The sequence below is a fragment of the Heteronotia binoei genome, chromosome 1, assembly GCF_032191835.1.
Source record: "Heteronotia binoei isolate CCM8104 ecotype False Entrance Well chromosome 1, APGP_CSIRO_Hbin_v1, whole genome shotgun sequence".
NCBI classification, from domain to species: Eukaryota; Metazoa; Chordata; class Lepidosauria; order Squamata; family Gekkonidae; genus Heteronotia; species Heteronotia binoei.
In genome coordinates, this window is record NC_083223.1 from 206,963,093 (window position 1) to 206,984,325 (window position 21,233).

Genomic DNA, 21,233 nt, shown 5'->3' on the forward strand with positions numbered 1-21,233 from the left:
GATTCCTCACTAGCCTTTGTCCTGATTCCACGCTCCTTTTTACCACAGCAAATCTGCCCAGTTTTGCACATGCTGCCATGGGGCCGCAACTTGCCCCACGCCTCTTTCCCAAGCTCCCTCCTTGGCTTCAGGTTTCTCTGACAACAAAGATCCTGAAACAGTGGAGGGAACTTGGGAAAGAGGTGGGGCAAGTCACGGCTCTGCTGCAGTGTCTGCAAAATCAGGAAGAAGAGCCACGGGGAAAAGAAGCACAAGACTGAACAAAGGCTAGTGAGGAATTGGTCAAAGGCTAGAGACGTTTTAGAGGTGGTTGCCATTGCCTGCCTCTGCGTCACAACCTGGTATTCCTTCCAAATAGTAGCCAAGGCTGACCCTGTTTAGCTTTTGAGATCTGACAGGATCAAGCTAGCCTGAAATATACAGGTCAGGGCTGGTGTCATTGATATAGGTGTGGTATAATATATGATACGGTCCAACAACATGCCCATCCCTGATCTAACTTGATAGTTCTAGATCTCCAGGACCCCTCTTTAGACATTTCATAAGTCATATAAAAATCCCTTTGGTTGTCCCAAAATGCTTAAAGACAATTCAACTGAAGAGGAATCCCAAAATTTAAATTCACTGTAGGTGAAATTTTGGTAGGAAAATTCTCACTGAATTTCCTTCCATGCTCCATATCCTACAAGTAGGTTTATACCTCATCTATCCCCGAACAGTTCAACAAGCCCAGTTCAACAAGCCAATATATATATCTGTGGAAAGTTATCCATTATTCCATTATGTATTTGCAACAAACACATGAGCACACACCATAAACTATAACATATCAGGCCATCATGTTATAATAGATGGGGGAGGGACGGTGGCTCAGTGGTAGAGCATCTGCTTGGGAAGCAGAAGGTCCCAGGTTCAATCCCTGGCATCTCCAAAAAAGGGTCCAGGCAAATAGGTGTGAAAAACCTCAGCTTGAGACCCTGGAGAGCCGCTGCCAGTCTGAGAAGACAATACTGACTTTGATGGACCAAAGGTCTGATTCAGTATAAGGCAGCTTCATATGTTCATCAGAGCACATATGTGCCAAAACAGAGACTTCCTTAAAAGACTATGTTTAATTAGGACTGAGGCACCGTCAGCAGCCAAATGTAAAATATTCAAAATACAAACAAAAAACCGAGAAGTACAGCTAGTGATATGAAATTCCAAAATATAGCCAACATAGCTTAGAAAGTACTACCCTTTCTAATAAGAAAGCAAATTAATAAAGAATCAGAAAATCAGAAAGTTATGCTAGTAAGCTCTTAGGAATCTGTTTTATTTCCCTGCACAAAAGGGAACAGTCTGAACATCAAGCTGCCAAGAGCCTCATTGTGTGGCTCTTTTAAAACATTCTGAGAATGTGCCTAACTTGGTTGGATTCTGACTGGCAAAACATGCAGGCTGTTCCATAGTATCATTGTCCAAGAAATCTGTCTGTAGACCTCTGCAAGCATAACTGGCCAAAAAACCACTCGAAAAAAGACAATACTGCAGATAATTCCCTTTCACTCTGCACCTTCTTCCTTGGCAGGTGATACAGAATAAGCTGCTCAGTCTGTATTCATCCTTAGTCTGGCTTCAGTGGTTTACATGAAGTCAAACAGCAGAGACAAATTTAGGCTAGATAACCTTAGGCTAGGTAGATAGATTTAGGCCAGATACTGTAAAGGGAGACAGCTGGAGTTTGTTGAGGATCCAGTGAGTAAGAAAAACCCTGTGTGGTCATAAAGGTGGACTATAAAGGAAAATAGGATGGAAGGTACCATTGGAAAAGGAGGACTATAAGGGAAGTAAATAAACAAATAGATAAAAATCAAGGAAACTCATGGATTGTTTTCTTGTTTTACATTCATGTTACATCCTTGCCTATGAGATAATGACATATGAAAACCTTAGCATGGAGCTAAGCACAAGATTGGGTTTTCAGAAATAAGTGTTCAATTAGAATGTAGGTAATTAAAGATTTCACAGTGCTGGAAAAAAATGCAATGCAGCCTTTCAAATAAATCCTCCATGGCATGCTTTCTGGAAAAGACTACAGAATGCATATTTTTATCAGAACATTGTTTACAGGATTGCTGTTTGAAAAGGAATGCTTTCTTGTGCAAGATGCAAGGCACTTAATGTTGCAACTGCACAATGGTTGGGATTTAAGTTTTCTGTTGTACTTTGAAGACTTTGCTTTAAAGCTATTAGCACAAGACATGAGGTTGATTCTCTGCCACGCTTTCCTAAAACCTGATTCACAAAAGCACAAATACACCTCAGATTGGTCCTATTGCTACATCTTTGTATGTATGGTATGGCATGCATATTAGTAAGCATACATTTATAATTTCTATGTAATATATATTATGACTTCTACTTAACATACAGGGCAATACACATATGGCTACCTGGGGACAAAGCTTGGGAAGAATAACATGGTAGTGTGTTACCTATAAGGAAAGTTTTCCTGTGCAAGCACCAGTCATTTCTGACTCTGGGGTGGTGTTTCTTTCACAACGTTTTCACAGCAGACTTTTTTACGGGGTGGTTTGCTATTGCCTCCCCCAGTTATCTACACTTCCCCCCCCCCCCCCCAGCAAGCTGGGTACTCATTTTACCAACCTCGGAAGGATAGAAGGCTGAGTCAACCTTGAGCTGGCTACCTGAAAACCCAGTTTCCACCAGGGATCGAACTCAGGTCGTGAGCAGAGCTTAGGACTGCAGTACTGCAGCTTTAACATTCTGTGCCACGGAGCTCTTGTTACCTATACTGTACCTATAAACTTATGTAATGTACCTATAAACTTCACGAATAATCTAAAGGGAGACTGAGTATGCTTTGCTACAATGGATCCTAAATGAATATAAAGTGAGTATAGAAGGAAGCTGTTGTCCTGGATAAGATCCAGTGCAGTATAGTCATTACAGTGTCATACTAGAACCATGCCAACCTGAGTTCAAATCCCTACTCTGCTATAAAGTTTACTGAATAAACTGACCTTACAATCAGGCTTGCCAGCTCTGAGTTGTGAAATCCTGGACATTCAGGGATGGAGCTTGGCAGGTTGGGTTTGAGGAGGGTAAGGACCTCAACAGGGTGGGACGCCATGAAGTCCACCCTCCAAAGCAACTATTTTCTCCAGAGGAACTGTTCTCTGAAGCCTGAAGAATCCTGGAAGATTTCCAAGCCCCATCTTGAGGTTGGAGCTGTCATCTCACCATTCCCTGTTCTTAATGCCTTTGAGATAAAAGATGACAAGGAAGAAATTCCTAGCATACTAATTAGCTTGATGAAGTATCTCTTAGGCATGGTACGTAGTAGGGTTGCCAAGTCCAATTCAAGAAATATCTGGGGACTTTGGGGGTGGAGCCAGGAGACTTTGGGGGTGGAGCCAGGAGACATTAAGGGTGGAGCCAAGATCAAGGCTATGACAAGCATAATTGAACTCCAAAGGGAGTTCTGGCCATCACATTTAAAGGGACAGCACACCTTTTCAATTCCTTCCTTCCATAGGAAATAATGAAGGATAGGGGCACCTTCTTTTGGGGCTCTTAGAATTGGACCTCCTGGTCCAATCTTTTTGAAACTTGGGGGGTATTTTGGGGAGAGGCACTAGATGCTATACTGAAAATTTGGTGCCTCTACCCCAAAAAACAGCCCCCCCCCCAGAGCCCCAGATACCCACAGATCAATTCTCCATTATTTTCTATGGGAATAAATCTCCATAGGGAATAATAGAGTTTCCAGCAGACATTTCCCTCCCCTCCTCCCGCTTTCTGACAACTCTGAAGCGGGGGGAGGGTCTCCAAACCAGGGGATCCCCTGCCCCCACCTGGGGATTGGCAACCCTAGTATGTAGGGAAAACCTAACTATCGCTTCACTCCTGCTCAATAGACAGCACACAGGACACTCTGGTGCCTTCAATAACAAGTCTCTTTGTGTCCAATCGAAAGAGAACACTTACAGATGGAGGATACTAAAACACACACTAAGACTGCAACCAACTAACCCCTACACACACAGACACACACAGACACACAAACTTACAGTGAGGCCCTTCTCATACAAGCCCTGAGGCTGGAACCAGAAACTAGGTCTTGAGGGCTCACTTAAAGGTATACATGCATATTTACATCACACTTGGGAAATGCCTTATAAAGTGAGACTTTATTTTATTTTATGCAGGGGGAAAAGAAAAAGTCGTATTAGAAAACGTTAAAATACCTGGATGAATTCCACAACATTGCAAACCATCATAAAAGAGCATTTTTCTATACATTTATCAGACTGAAACCTTTTATCTCAAGCTTCTACACAAGTAAGCCAGTTTTTTACAACCATGCTGCTTTCCAAGTGTGGATAAACCAGTTGTAAACAGACTCTAAAAACAAACCCAAGAGAAAAAAAATAATCTCTAGCATTTCTTCTACTCTTGGCAACGATGGGGGGCAGGTATCTAACCTGGGAATGCCCATTTTACTTACTTAGTGTCTTACCTGCACTTATGTTAGAGGTTGCCAGGTCTGTGTTGGAAAATATCTGGAGACTTTAGGGGTGGATCCAGGAGAGGGTGGGGTTTGGGGAGGGGAAGGGCTTCAGCATGGTACAGTGCCACAGACTACACCCTTCAAAGCAGCCATTTTCTCCAGGGGAGCTGATCTCTGACAACTGGAGATCAGTTGCAAAAATAGGAGATCTCCAGGCCCCACTGGAGGCTGGCAACCCTAGCTTATGTTGATAAATTGGAAAGCTGTACTAGAAACAAACTTCTGATAGTATACAGCTGCATAGTCCAAATTATGAGGAGCAAAGACCTAAACAATTAGGTTGCAAACTATCTTTGCATCAAGAAGTTTTAAAATGTTTATGCAATTTTTAATTGCTATTTAAACACAAAATATGAAGATGAAGGCACTTTGTGACTATGTTCTATCATAGTACGGTTACAAGTTAATGATATATTAACCACTGATATACATTATAAGGTCAGAAAGAACAGCCCAGCCAAAGGAGGCCATACAGTAGGGTTAACCTTTGACTTAGGTTCCTGTCAACAGGACTGTCAATCAGTTTGCAGCATGTCTAGTTCCTGAAACTCCAGCAACGAATGCTGTCAATTATCAACTGGTGTGCACTGTATGCTCTCCAGGTATTTGGCCTCTAGCAGAGTGAATGGTTAGATTTCCCTATGAAACAACAAAAATCAGTCAGTTCTCTGTTTTTAAAATAAGTGCTTAAGAAATTACTGGATTAGGAAGTAGCTTCCAAAATATGGTAGTGCAAAAGAGAAAGGGGCTCCGGAAGCATCCCAATATATTTCTTGAGAATAGCACTAACTCATGAAATAGGTCATGTTATGTTAGTGCTGCCATCATTATTGTATAATGTTGGTAACTCAGACAGTCTGTTCTGATCCTGCTAATCCTTGTTGCAGACGCATGGAATTATCAAGGACATGTTCTTAGATGTGAGAAACTGAAATGGAGCATAGGGGAAAAAAAGGAGGTAAGCTCTAATGCTGAGTTCTGAGCAGATAAGGACCAAGATGCTTAGATGTTCAGCTGAGAACGAAACGTCTGGAAGAAAAACTTTCTCCAGTAGAACACGGCACTTGAGCCCGAAAGATTCTACAAACCCTAATGATGATGCCAGCCATGAAAACCTGAAATCTTTGCTTAGATGTTTGTTTGTTTGTTTGTTTCTACTCCACCTTTATCTCAAAGCAGTTGCATCCTCCTCTTCCTCCTCTCCTCCATTTTATCATTACAGCAACACTGTGAAGTAGGTTAGATTAAGGATGAGGTCACACTGGGAATTTCAGATGGCAGTATCCCGGCTTAGAAAAAGCTGGTTCTCTTTGATGTGAGCCATGACAATCACACAGCCCCCACCCTGTTGCCTGGAGAGGCATAGGCTGCACACATGCAAGAGGAGCATTCAGACTACTTCTGCATGTGCAGTGCACTTGCATCATGCGCCCCAGCCATTCAGACAGCCAGAAAACATGCCCTGTGTGCATTTTAGAGATTTGCTATCCTAAGGCAGTTGTGCACGTGTAATCGCAGACATCACATCTGAAGGGGAGGCATGGCTAGGTCAGGCCAAATCTCTCATGTGGTTGCACCCTGTGTAGAACTGGCCAAAGGTTACCCAGCAAGCTTCAATGCCAGTGTGAGAATTCAAACTTCAGTCTCCCAGATCCTAGTTTGACTCTCTAACCACTATACCACACTGGCAAATAGGTCAAAAACAGCATCTTGTAACATACATGGAAGTACCATTTGCCCACTGAGGTGAGAGATTTCTTGTCCCCAGAAGGCTCTTCCTGCTGCCACTCAGCTAAGTAGCAAGAGAAAAATGATATCACTTTCAACATGACCAGAAGTGAAATCAACACATTGCCAGTGACACTCTAGCATTTATTCAAAACAGTACAGGTAAAACATAAGAGTTTTAGCCAAATGCTAGTAAGTCACTGGGAAATCTGCCCCTGTGCCGCTATGAAAAATAGTAGGGAGCCAGTGGAAATGTTCCAGCATAGCTGTGATCACTTCTCAATAATGCACTCTTGCTTGTCAAGCATGGTAGAATTCCATTGGTAATTGATTGTTTTAGGGTACCCCCATAAAGCTGGTCTGTGAAATATCATGGAAGACCAAGGTCTGTTCTGTTATTCTTTTCCCCTCCCCCTTCTTACTTTATTGCTTGCAAAGTAGAAGTAGAGAGAAACGAAACTAACTTGAGAAAGAGTAATCAGTATCTTCCCATACATGCCTGTTAGGGAGTGTGGCACATCTGGGGAAAGCAAGGACAGAGTCCCGATAACGCCATGAGAATGTAGACATTTATGATAGTTTATGTGTGAGAGCGCATCCCTCGCCCCCACCTTTTGGAATCCTTTTGAAGTATGCCGTAAAAGTATTGTATCAATGTATCTTTAGCATCACTCTCAAGAATCTGTTACACTGAAAGTATCGGTCTATCAATAAATGTAGTTTTGTATCAAATCTGACTCGTCGTTGAAACCGCATGATTGACACTGTTAGGATGAGCTCTTGAGTAAGCAAAAACAAACTTAGGCTATATGATGACTGGTTACATAATTGTACACAGAGAATGATTAAAATGTGGATTTTGCTGCCAGAGGATGTAGTGGTGGCCACAGGAATAAACAGCTTTAAAGGGGGATTAGGCAGATTAATGAAGGATAAATCTATATCAATGGATACTAGCCATGGTGACTGCAGGGAACCTTCACATTCAGAGCTAGGAGGCAACATTAAGGGAAGGTCTCAGCCTCTGTGCCCTATTGTTGGCCCTCCAAAGAAATTGGTTGACCACTATGTGAGACAGGATGCGAGACCAGATGGACCATTGGACTGATCCAGCAGGGCTTTTCTTATGACACAACATCAAACTCAGTGTGATTTATGTTGAGCTGTTTATTTATGTGCAATGTTATGTACAGTCATCCCTCTGCTTGTGACCACCCAAGGCAATGTGCAATATTATCCATCAATCGATCAATCTATAATACATTAATCCATAATACAACTTTGTTTGCAAGTGTGGAGAAACACCATCTTAGGTGGGAGGGAAAACATGAAACTGCAAAGCAGGCTTTGGCCTAGCCTTCCCCTCACTCCCCCCCCTCCCTTCCAGAGCCAAACCAACAACTCTAGGGGGAAAGCCTCCTAGAGCGGCAGGAAGTTCTTTTGTTCTTGGCGTGTGTTAGGCAGGAAGAGAAGTTAGTTCTCAGCTGGCGCTGGAAGGAAGAGGTTGCCAGTGTGGGAGCTCCTGCCTGTGCATGCGGCCTATTCAAGAGAAAAAGGCCCCCAGGTAGTCAGACCAAGTAAGTCATCCACAAGATGGCAAGTTTAAACCAGGGACAGTAGGATGCGTTTATAACCACATTTCCTTTGTCATGCTGTTTGCTGTGCGGGTGCTGTGCTAACTTTTTATATGCAACTGTTTTTGTTTTGTTTTTCTTTTCCTTTCTTTTTCTCTTTTAAATAAACACTTTTTTTCTGTTTTGAATGCTGGCAGTCAAACTCTGTACCACATAGATCCCCGACCGCTCAGACCACGCTGCTTTATAAAGGGGGCCCCGGGGAAGGGGGAAGGCATGCAGTTGGATAAGGTGCCAATCCTCCAGGGGTGCCCCAAAGAAGTGCTGAGGTCTCTGTGAAACCCAAGTACAGGGTGGCAGAGGACCTTGAGGCCTAGCCTCATAGAAGGAGAGGGGGATTGGGAGTCCTGTTCCTCTCAATCTGAACCCCTAGACTGAGCAGGTGGTGGCAGCGAGCCCAAGGGGCAGGAGGAGAAATAGCTCCCTCCAGGAGTTGGCGACTCAATAGGGAGCTGACGGGACCGGGTCTGAAGGCAGAATCAGGCCGGTTCCGTCACAGCAAGTATGATTAAATCCAAGTAAAATCTAATAATATAATAAATGAAAAACAACAGTTCCTTGAATACACCATAAAAATAATTTTTAATGTGAGTATCTAAACAGAAAAAGTGTTGGTAGAGTTAGCCATATAAATAGCAAAGCCTTGTGAATCAGTTTGAGTATAAATTCTTGTTAGTATTTTTGCTTCTGCATAATTATGAACATTTAGGGGAAATGCCTATTAGTGTTATGAGTAAAAGTGCTCTAGAAAACTAAGTCATTTTAGTTCTAAAAGTTTGGTTGCTTCTAGCTACTTTTGGAATTCAAAGAGCAAACAGTCTGGGTGAGACTGTGTGTCATAGTGCCTACAGAAAAAGATCTGGAAGGTGCCCAGTTTAAATCTTGCCTCTACCATAAACTCACCAGGTGGTCTTAGGCACACTATAAGTCTCTCTAGTTCATCTCCCTCATTTGCAATGCAAGGATGATAATAATACTGGCTTACCTTATAGGGATGTTGTAGGGATTACAAGAAAATATTTGCAAAGTGCTTTTGCTATGCACCCAGACTACTCTTGTCTAATGATTGTGCTTTTAAATACCAAAAGTGCTGCATAAATGTGAAATGATATTACTTAACTGCTTGAAGAGTTCAAGGATGCTCATATTTGAGGTTGCAGCTCAATATATACCATATATACATGCAGTGATTGTCCCATCAAATTAAAAAAGACCCAGCTTTGTCTTCTGCAGCTTGCAGGCTACATCTGATTTACTGTATTATAAAAACCACAGTGGAGCAAAGAGGCTCAGCTGAATAATTTCGTTGCATGAATGGTGGCTGTCAGAATGGCTTTGCTCTTCTGCTTTCTTTGTAACAGCCCTGAATACTGTTAAGTAGTGCCCATCCATCACCTGTGAAGGGCATGGCTATAATTTGTAGTCTCACGTATCCCAGTATAAATCACAAAGTAACTCCACTGAACTTAATGGAATTATATCAAAGTAAAACAGGTATAAGGCATTTATTCCAGGGGTTTCTGCCAGCTGTGTGAGCGTGTGTGCATCCTTTGCTGTTGTTTCTTTTCCTTTTTTGTAATTATGAGTTTACGCATTCAATGACTCTAACTGGTCAAAAATTCATAAATTAATAAATTTTCAAGAACAAAATGCACATCCGACATTTCAGGACTCCCCAGTTAAACACAATGTGTTGGATCCTATGCCTTTGTTCCACTGAAAGTGGAACCTTCCTTTGGCATTAGGAATTGCACCAGTGGATCTTGCCTCTTCCACCAGTGCAAGGCTCCTTCTACTATTTGGAGGTTCCACCATTAACAGAACGAAGTTGCAGGATGCAATCCATATACTATAATAGCCAAAGATATAGAAAACAAAGCAGTTTATGACCTGAATACAAATCTGAGGGCAAAACAGAAGACTAATTGAAGGCGAGACGCATATAAAAAGTTGAAGGTCTAGAGGGGCTGGGTGGAATATGATTGAACTTAACACATCAGCTAAAGATCACCAAAGGAGCTACATGCTGTTGGTGACCTAAAGGAAAAAACTTGGAAAGGATGTCTTGAATGTGAGAGGTAGAAGCTAGATATGAAAGCAGGTTAAGCTGAGTGATTGGCCCAAGGTTCATTCATGAAGCTGCCTTATTTGGAGACAGTCCCTCTCTGCAATCTAAGCCACCTCACAAAGTTGTTGAGAGGATAGGGCAGAGAGGAGAGAACTTAGAAAAAGTGAAGAGTGAGCCAGCACGTTCACAAAAATGATGTCTCTTCCCATAGCCTCAATATGTTTGTTCCAACCCAAACGGACTACAGCCTCCAGCATTCCTTATAACAAGGGCTTTTCTGGTAGAAAAAGCTCAGCAGGAATTCACTTGCATATTAGACCACACCTCCTGCCACCAAGGCAGCTGGAACTGCATTCCTGTGTGTTCCTGTTCAAAAAAAGCCCTACTTATAACATTAAGACCAACACAGGGTGGTGAGGAGGAGGGGGGCAACAGTGTCCAGCATTTCGCAAGATGAAATCTTTTTAGAATAATTTTCTGGGATGTCTTTTTTAGAATAATTCATCAGACAAGCCTCTTTCCTAAGAGTTCACAGCCACAGGTGTTCTAGCTATATGAGGAGAAAGAAAACAAGCAAAAGGTTTGTTGTTTCTCTAACAATTTACAAGAATATCTGAAATAGAAATGGAAGTTTTGTCATTTGTGTAGCAAGAGGGAGAGGGGAAAAGAGAAAGTATTGTTAGGTGTTGGTAATGTAAAAACATAAGTATGCTGTTATTTATGTAATTAGTTATTGCTTTCATTATGGGTGCAGTCTTAATGGTTATAGTATTTATGTATAATTACCTTAATATTCACTGAAATTTCCAAGTAGCTCCCTAATTAACTGTCTCAAATATATAATTACATTGCATCTTTACGCAAGACTTGCCTAATTAATGTCGTTACACCACTTCTTTTGTGAATGTGCATCATTAAACGCTCTTTGCATCATTCTTTTGACTTCTTGTAATTCATGCTTTACAAAAATTAAGACCCCTGAATTAAAAACCTTCCTGAGCAACCATCTCCATCCACAAGCACTGGATGACATCTTTCCTTGAACAAAACAAAAAACTTGGTAGGCCTCATTATCAGTCTCTGTCACCAAATGCTCTCTCAGGGGAAATGAAAGGAATCCCAGGTAGCATTGAAATCAAAAACACAGGTATGAAGAAAGAAAGAATTAACAGCAAGCAATGAGCCTAAACTTCCTGAGAATGTACTCACGTGGACACATGAAGCTGCCATACCAAGAGGTCAGTCTTTGGGCACATCTAACCCAATATATACTGACTGGCCGCAGCTTTCTCAGGTTCTAGGCAGAAATTTTCACATTGCCTGCTATTCAGTCCTTTTAAATCAAAGCTGCCCAGAACTGAACTTGGGACTTTCTACAGACAAATCAGATACTCTATCATGTGCCTCATCTGTTAAATGAGCCCATCTGTTGGATGTTCTGATAGCATGGCTCCACCTTAGTCGTTAAGGCTCAGCTGACAACCTTGTTTCTACTTTCACCCCTCATCTGTTGAAGAGGTGTTCCATTGTAAACCATGTTCTTCTGCCATTAGGCACATTTCAGCTCATTGAAACACATTGATCTTTCTTGAGAGAAAGCACAATGCCATAGGAGTACACCATGCATTACCTCTGCAACAGAAAAGGCACTGTGCGTGTGGAAAGAAGGTGTAGGATCTAAGCCTTAGTAATGTGGCCACTATTAATTTATTTATTGTATGGTGAGCCATTTGGCCAATCACCCAGCATTCTTTGGATGGGTTGCAGAGAGATGTCCCAGCCATAATCCCAAAGTGTATTGCAGTTCCATAAACATCCAAAAGGTAGGCTGTGGAAGAAAGGTGTTCTTCACTCACACTACTGCTCTCCTGCATGCCCTTGGGAAGCTGTAAGATTTAACCAGTGAGCTCATATCTTCAAAGGTGATGGATCATCATCATTTATTGTTTATCAGAGTATTTCAAATACACTAGAACAGGGGAGGCCAACAGTAGCTCTCCTGATGTTTTTTGCCTACAACTCCCATCAGCCCCAGCCAGCATGGCCAATGGCTGGGGCTGATGGGAGCTGTAGGCAAAAACATCTGGAGAGCTACCATTGGCCACCCCTGCACTAGAAGAGTAAAATCAATAGGTCCCTTCCCATAAATCCACAATCTAAGGATCAAAAGTAGAGGATCCAGCACAAATCAGAGATCCAATACAACTAGAAGCCAGTGAAGTGAGGTTGAAAGGGAATGCAAGCCAGAGTTCTCTGCTAGCAAAGACAGCAACACCACTTTGACTCTCATTCTCCCCAAACTTTCCCTCTTTATTACAGTTCTCCATAATAGATCTGAATGCACAGCACCTGCAGAGAGAAGTGATGAACAGGAGATATTGGCAGAGATGCTGGGGAACACATTTGTGCCTGTGGATCCCAAGGGCAATACTATGACCCAGCAATGAAAGACACCTTCTGCTGTTCTCCCAAAACAAGAATAATCTGATTATCAGACTCTGCCATTTCTTCAAGCAGTGCTAGTTTATCTCCACATCAACACCTAATTCATCTGTTTCCTTCCAGGAAAAAAATTTGAGGGTACTCAAATGGGTCACAGAACTCCATCTGCTAAGTCATGAGTCTCTATAGAGCCACAGTTTTTTCTACCACCTTTTGAGAGTCCCTGCTGCCACTGCACATGAATAGAGAGTAAAACATGCCTTCTAGCCCTCTTTGCAGACATGCTGACAGAAGGCATAGAATAGTGAGATAAGTCAATGATTGTAGAGGAATCTTCTCTTGGCTTTTTTTCTCTCTGATGCCCAGCTTGCATTTCCTGTCCCCTGCTCTCTTCACATTCTGCCCACCACCCTGGCTTCGACATCAGTGAAGTGATAGCTCACTTTCTCCTTGCCTCATGACGCTGATATCACATGATTTCCCATTAGAGTTGCCAGCCATGTGCTGGCAATCCCCCAAAGTTTATGGGGTGGAATAGGGTGACATTGCAGCACATAACCAGAAAGATAAATCATGATGTCACAGCAACAGTCTAGGAATTTCCCAACTCTTTATCTAGTCAAGATGCAACTTTCTTCTTCATTTTGCTCCTGCTTCTCCACCAAGCAGCAGTGAGAGCTCAGAGCATAGAATCATAGAATCATTCTATGATGCTGTGACAGAATCACAGAGTTGGAAGGGACCATACAGGCCATCCAGTCCAACCCCCTGCTCAATGCAGGATCAACCTAAAGCAGAGGTGTCAAATGTATGGCCTGTGGAATGGATCCATCCTCTGCAGGGCTCCAGTCAGGCCAGCAAGCAGACCTCCAAACAGGTCTGATGCTTCCTACTTCCTGTTCCTTTTTTCTGTTTCCAGCATCAGAGCTGAATTTTGCCCAGTCTCTCCTATTTCCTGCTTTGTAGAGGAGAGAAAGAAAGCCTCCCTTCCCCACTAGGCCAAGGGCTCCTCCCCCTCCTCCTTCTCTACGGAGGGAGGGGGAAGGAAAGAGCCAGAGAGAGAGAGTCTCATAACACTTTAAAGAAAACCAACAACATTTTATTCCAGGTGTAAGCTTTTGTGTGCCAGCATATTTCTTCAGCGAGAGAGGAGAGAGAGAGCACTTTTAAGAAGACTAACAACAATGTTTTATTCCAGGTATAAGCTTTTGTTTGCCTGTACACTAATCTCCCTTTGAAAGCCTTTTGTAAGAGAACTGCCAATCTTACGTCAGAAACTGAATGTCCTGGAAGGTTAAAATGTTCCCCCACTGGTTTTTGAATGTTGTAGTTTCTAATAGCAGAAAAAAGAGTAAGAGTCCAGTAACACCTTAAAGACTAACAAAAATTTGTGGTAGGGTATGTGCTTTTGTGAGTCACTGCTCACTTGTTCAGGCTTATGTCCATTTATTCTTTGCATCCTCCTGGACAGAATCCTCCTGTACCAAACAGAGACCTGGGTTTCTTGTCTCATTAGCAATGCTGATATCTCCATGCCCGCTACTCCTCTACATATCACACATAATCCAAGCACGCCTATCACCATTCAGCATCTGAAATCATCTGTATAAAGTTTATATCTCTGTTACCTTGTGTTACATTTTATGGCACACATGGCCCAGCCCAACAAAGTAACATTTATGTCAGATCTGTCCCTCTTAACAAATGAGTTCGACACCTCTAGCCTAGAGCATTCCTGACAAGTGTTTGTCTAGCGGCTGCTTAAAGACTGCCAGTGAGGAGGAGCTCACCCCTTCCATGGGTAGATGATTCCACTGTTGAACAACTCTTACTGTTAAAAAGTTTTTCCTAATATCCAGCCAGTACCTCCCTGCCCTTTATTTAGACCCATTATTGCAAGTCCTTTCCTCTGCTGCCAACAGGAACAGCTCCCTGCCCTCCTCTAAGTGACAGCCCTTCAAATACTTAAAGAGAGCAATCATGTCCCCCCTCAACCTCCTCTTCTCTAGACTGAACATTCCTGTGTCCCTCAGACTTTCCTCATAGGGCTTAGTCTCCAGGCCCCGGATCATTTTTGTTGTTTTCTTCTTCGCCTGCTCCATACTGTCCACATCCTTTTTAAAGTGAGACCTCCAGAACTGCACATAGTACTCCAGGTTTGGTCTGACCAATACAGTGTATAGCAGGACTATGACATCTTACAGTTTGGATGTTATGCCTCTGTTGATACACCCCCAGATTGTGTTAGCTTTTTTTGTTGCCGCATGACACTGGCTGCTCATATTTAACTTACATCCACCCATACTCCAAAATCTTGTTCACGTGTACTGCTACCCAGAAATGCATCCCCCATTCAGTATGCATGTTCCTCATTTTTGTTACCCAGATGTAGAACTTAGCACTTATCCTTGTTAAATTGCATCTTGTTCACATCCGCCCACTTTTCCAATGTGTTCAGATCTCATTGAATTCTATATCTTCTAGTGTTTTTGTTGCTTCTCCCAGTTTGGTGTTCTCTCAAATTTAATGAGTAAGCTCGTCACTCAATCAAAGAAGGAAATGAGGTTCGTCTGACAGGACCTGTTGGGGACAAATCCATGCTGATTTCCCCAGATCTCCAAGTTGTCCTTTAGGTGTTCACAGACTGATCCCTTTAAAATCTGCTCCAGTATCTTCTCTAGGACAGAGGTTAGACTAATTGGCCTGTAGTTTCCTTGGTCATCCCTCCTCCCTTTTTTGAAAATTGGGTTAACATCTGCCTTCCAGGAGCAAGGGTGTGACAAGCCCAATTGAACTTGAAGGGAGTTCTGGCAATCACATTTAAAGGAACTGCTTGCCTTTTAAGTGCCCTCCCTTCATTTGGAAATAATTCCAAATTCTTTTGGGGTTCATAGAATTGGGCCCTCTGGTCCAATCTTTTTGAAACTTGGGGAGTGTTTTAAGGAGAGACACCGGATGCTATGCTGAAAATTTGGTGCCTCTATCTCAAGAAACAGCCCTCCAGAGCCCCAGATACCCACAGATCAATTCTCCATTATACCCTATGGGAATTGGTCTCCATAGGGCAGGGGTCCCCAACCGGTACCGGTCTGTGGCCTGTTAGCAACTGGGCTGTGAGCTGTATAATTGTTTCATTATATATTAAAATGTAATAATAATAATAAGAAGAAAACGACACTAGAAAATTATCGAACGTTAGTCCTAATACGGAAAAGGACTGGTGCTTTAAATAACATGTTATTCTGTTTGAAGGTTTGGCATGAAGCCATGAGATGTCAGATTGTATATTAATCTTTGGTTGACAAAGGTTTGAAAACCAAAACCGGTCCCAACTTTTTCCTTCTTTGGATTGATAATTATAATGTGACTTTAAGAAGAAGACTTGCTTCGAAACTGATAATCATAGGACTTACAACAAACGGGAATTTTTCCTTCCAGCTTTGGCATGGACTATTATATGTTGTATATGGTACTTCTGTTAATATAACCTCTTGTACAGTGCTACACAGTTTGACTTGTTTTTTCTTACCCAATTGGGGATTGGCAACCCTAAGTCTTGTGGCATGGCTCCCATCCTCCAAGAGGTTTGGAAAATGACAGACAAAGGCTCTGCAAGCTCTCTAGAAAGTTTGAGCACTCTTGGGTGCACACCATCTGGCTCAGGAGGGTTGTACTGATTCATTGCAGGCAGGCGCTTCTCAACTACCTATCTCTCAGCAGAAGCCTGGTCAGTAAGTCTCCCATTATATTTGCACACCTGACTGCCCTACTTCCCATCATGTGCTTTCAGGCAGCTCAGTAAGTCCCATGATCAGTGGCTCCCAAGTCTGAAAAGGCTGAAGACCTCTTATCTTGGGACACTTTGTTTTCACATGTCTTTCTCGTTGACACCAATCCCATTTGTGGGACCATGCACACTTACTCATTTTCCTTTCAAGTCCATCCCTCCAGTACTAAGAGAATAAAAAAGGAGAGACACTGTAGCTTATGTGGCATCAACCTATAGTCTCATTCAGTCACATCCAACTACTTCCTTAAGGTTTTACAGAATAATATAGTTGTATTATAGCAGGCATGAGAACCCCTCAAAATGTATCATCTATTTTTCACATATTCTCTCCAAAACCTAGGCTAGAACTGGGAAACAAAAAGAAGAGGGGAAAGAGTGACAAAGAAGATCCTTTTAAAATAGGAAAGGAAAAGTCCCCTGTGCAAGCACCAGTCATTTCCGACTCTGGGGTGATGTTGCTTTCACAACGTTTTCACAGCAGACTTTTATGGGGTGGTTTACCATTGCCTTCCCCAGTCATCTACACTTTCCCCATAGCAAACTGGGTACTCATTTTACCGACCTCGGGAGAACGGAAGGCTGAGTCAGCCTCGAGCTGGCTACCTGAAAACCCAGCTTCCACCGGGGATCAAACTCAGGTCGTGAGCTTAGGACTGCAGTACTGCAGCTTTAACACACTGTGCGAGGGGGTGCAGAAATTATAGACTTTTTCTTCCTCATTGGGAACTGCAACCAGAAAAAAATGTTTTCAACACGGCCTGTGAAAATGTTCACCTATTGGTGGGCATTGCCCTCTCCTGAAGAGGGCTTCAGTTGCTCTCTGTATTCCGCCTCCTTGACTCCATAGTATTGTGGCCTGATCTTTGAATGAGTGGGATCATCCTTATTCATTTATATCCCACCTTTCTTCCATAATGGAAATCAAGGTGGCATATAAAAGTTCCCCAGGAGGTCTCCATGCCAGCCACTAATCAGACCCAAATGTGCTTCCCATCAGCAAGAGTGCTGCATCATATGACTTCATACCAGAAAAGAAAAAGAAGGGACAGTAGCAGCTAGCAAGAATAGTCAGTATCCTCCCAGCCCACCCCCTGCAAGCTTATATTTATCTGCCTACAAATCACTACATGCAGCTCAAAAATCAAAGCTGGAGGATATAACTCTAAAAATATAACAATAAAATCCTGATGAATCCCATGCATTCTACCTCCTATATCTGTATATTAGAATCATGCAGTCCTTCTTTCTGGTGTACTGCATTTGGCTTGGTGTGTTACAGTTACACACTGTGCAAGCTGGGCCCCAAATCTGCAAGGTATCTTCAGGCAGTCATTTCTCTCTCTCTCGGCTTGACTTCGCGAACGAAGATTTAAGAAAGGTGCAGTAGTCCACGTCTGCTGCAGGCTCGCTGGTGGCTGACAAGACCAATGCAGGACGGTCATTATTCAAAAACAAAAGACTGAGCCAACCTATAGTTATAATCTAGACAAGCAATGGAACCATGCATTTTATTATCATGATACTATCAGCTACCAATGCTATTAATAAAGGAGGTTTCCTAGATTTTTATAGGTGTGTCATGGAACATGTTTCAGCAGTAACTTGTGTTTTTAATTATCATTTAGGTGTTGATGTGAAATGTAGGCTTAGGACTGTATTATTTATCATGCCAGAAATGTGCTGCTGTTAGTTGTGACAGCGGATCCACACAATGGTTGGGAAAGCAGTCAATTTTCACCATTCATTTTCTTACTGTCATACATTAATTCACCCTACTTCCCCAGGAACTATATCCATTTGCTCTTAATAGGGTTACCAGCCTCCAAGTGGGGCCTGGGGATCTCCTGCTGGCAGAGCCGCCATGCTGCCCACCACTAGAGAGGGTGGCAACAGTGTTCCCTCTAAGCTGAGTTAGCGTGAGCTAACTCACAGATTTTTAGCCTCCAGCTTGCACATTTTTGTCTTAGCACAGGAAGGATGACCCCAGAGCATAATAATTTATGCAGTAGCTCACAACTTTAATGCCAGTAGCTCACAACTTTAATACCAGTAGCTCACAAAATAGAATTTTTGCTCACAAGACTCTGCAGCTTAGAGGGAACGTTGGGTGGCACCAATGTAGTCACTGACACCAGTGGCCAGCAGTGAAGGGCCAGGCTCAGTCTTGCCACCTCAATGCCAGGTGCCTCCGCACACTGGCATTCCACCTCCCAGGGTGCCACAGAGCCTTCCCTGGTTACCACAAAGGATACAAGGCAAGGCTCCTGAGACTCCCAAGGTGGGAGCCTTTAATAGACATGCTGGGTAGGGTGAGGAAGAGTGAGTGGAGAGGGAGCAAAGGAGGAATTAAAGGAAAAGGAGGGATTGGCTTGGTGGATGGCTGGAAAGAAAAAGAAGGGGAGCTTGGCTTGGGGAGAGAAAGAAAGGGGAAGATGGAGGGAGGTGGAAGAAAGCAAAGGTGAGGGAGTGCCTCCTCCATGCAAGTTTCTTGTGGTCCGCACTTGTACTACTCTATTTGTATATATGCAAATAGCTGTTGTAAGAGCCAAAGGAACTCCAAGTGCAGAAAAGAACACCCAGATGAAAGTGATAGGTTGGCACTACTGACTTCTTTTGATTTACTGCACCAGTATTGTGAATTCTTCAATATATGATCTGATTAAGCATCAGCATCGTTAGGTTGCATAAAACATCATAGAATCATCGAATCACAGAGTGGGAAGGAGCCATATTGGCCATCTAGTCCAACCCCCTGCTCAATGCAAGATCAACCTAAAGCATTCCTGACGAGTGTTTGTCCAGCCGCTGCTTAAAGACTGCCAGTGAGGGGACTGCCTGGGTAGCTGATTCCACTGTTGAACAACTGTTAATCTAAAAAAAAAAAAAGTTAGAGTCCAGTAGCACCTTTAAGATCAACAGTTTTATTCAAGGTATAAGCTTATGTGTGTACATACACGCTTCTTCAGATACAATGAAATGGGAGAAAAGCATTCAAACTTGTAGACAGGGTTGGGGGGGGAACAAATTTTGCTTGTTGTCCTTGCTTTGTCTCAAAGTGTTTACATCATGTTATATACTACATCATGTTTTCTCCCATTTCATTGTATCTGAAGAAGTGTGTGTGTACACATGAAAACTTATACCTTGAATAAAAAATTGCTGTTCTTAAAGGTGCTACTGGACTCTAACTTTATTCTGTTGCTTCAGACCAACATGGCTACCCTCACCCCTGCAAACAGTTTTTCCTAATATTAAGCTGCTGCCTTCCCACCCTTAATTTAGACCCATTACTGCAAATCCTCTCCTCTGCTGCCAACAGGAACAGCTCCTTGCCCTCCTCTAAATCACAGCCCTTCAAATACTTAAAGAGAGCAATCATGTTTCCCCTCAACCTCCTCTTCTCAGATCGTGGACCATGATCTGAACATGCATTGAAACATTTACAAGACACACAGTGCAATCCTAAGCAAAGTTACAGTCTTCTAGTTCTAACCCATTGAATTTGATGGGCTCAGGAGGATGTAACTCTGTTTAGGATTGCTCTTCCAGCGGGTAGTATGACCTGTTGGACTCTCATGAGATTTTTGTCTTGCATTCCCTCCCCCATCCACCTTGAACTCTCTCAACATTCCTTTCTATACCTATTGAGAACAAATTAGATCTTGCTGGTATAATCTGGCTGAACACAAATGAGTCTGCCATTTTCATTGTGAGAATTTCTATTTTGTTAGATATGAGTGTTTAGCTGAATTTAAGTTTTGTTTCCTGTAAATGCAGGATAACTACTGAATATAAAGGAAGAAAATACAACCCATTTTGTATAGATCCAGGTGGGCAGCCATGCTGATCTGAAGCTATAGAACAAAGCTGAAGTCCAGTGGCATCTTTAAGACCAACAAAGTTTTATTCAAAATGTGAGGATATGGTAGAACTACCAACAAGTCTTTTTTTCTGGGGGAATGTGGTGGAACGGAGTTCCAAAACTTCTTTGTGGAAACAAAATTCTCAAAAAATGTTTAAAGTTCATGAGGGGCATATGTTTCTCCTTCATTTCCCTCTTGAGAGTTCCATCACCTTTTTTTCCAGAAAAAAGGCCCTGACTACCAATATTGAATAAATGATAATATACAGTGAGTGCACTTTACCTAGCACAAGAAACAAAAATAAGAGATTTTTTTTTAATGTCACAGCTCCTTCAGTTTGTGTAAAATAATAGGCAACTTGTACTGATATCAGCCTTGGGGGAAATAACATGTATTTATGATTGTTGGATTCACATTTAATTTATGACTAGAGATGATGCATTAATTATCCTAATTTCTGGAAATTCCTAGCCTCTATATCAGTTCACTCATCAATAAGTAATGCTCCATTATGTAATATTTAAGATAAGTTTTAAAAGAAATACAAGTGACAAATATGTGAGCTGTGGAAAAAATATTTTTTGCATACTGTGGAGTTTTTCCATCACAGACTTTTTTAAAAAGTTACACTAAAATGTTACCAAAATAGCCAACCATTGGACATCTGGGAGACAAAACACAGGAAAGTACAGTTGAGGGGGAAGATTCTTGATAACAGGAAACATTAAATATGTCAAAACAAAGAAGGTAATAGACTCAGCTTGGGTGAACAAGTTCACCCCATCAGCATAGGTTCCTGAGGAATCTTCAGAGACTAGTGAGGTGATGTCTGCTCTTAACTACTACCTCCCAGACAAAAAAGGGATACTGGTAACCTTTTTAACCCACTTTGTTTCTTCAGCACAGCTAGATTTCCATATACATAACATAACTCTTGTCTTGACCAAACAATGTAGGAGTTAGAAGAGCATTACAGGATTCAACGGTGCTCACTAAATTAGGGCCAAACTTAGATGTGACAGGTGGCACAAAGACACAAACTTTGATGGATGCCACAAAGACACACACTATTTTAAAGTCATCTAAAAATGCTGCAGGACTGAGTGCAGAGCACTGTATTCTTGATTCTCTT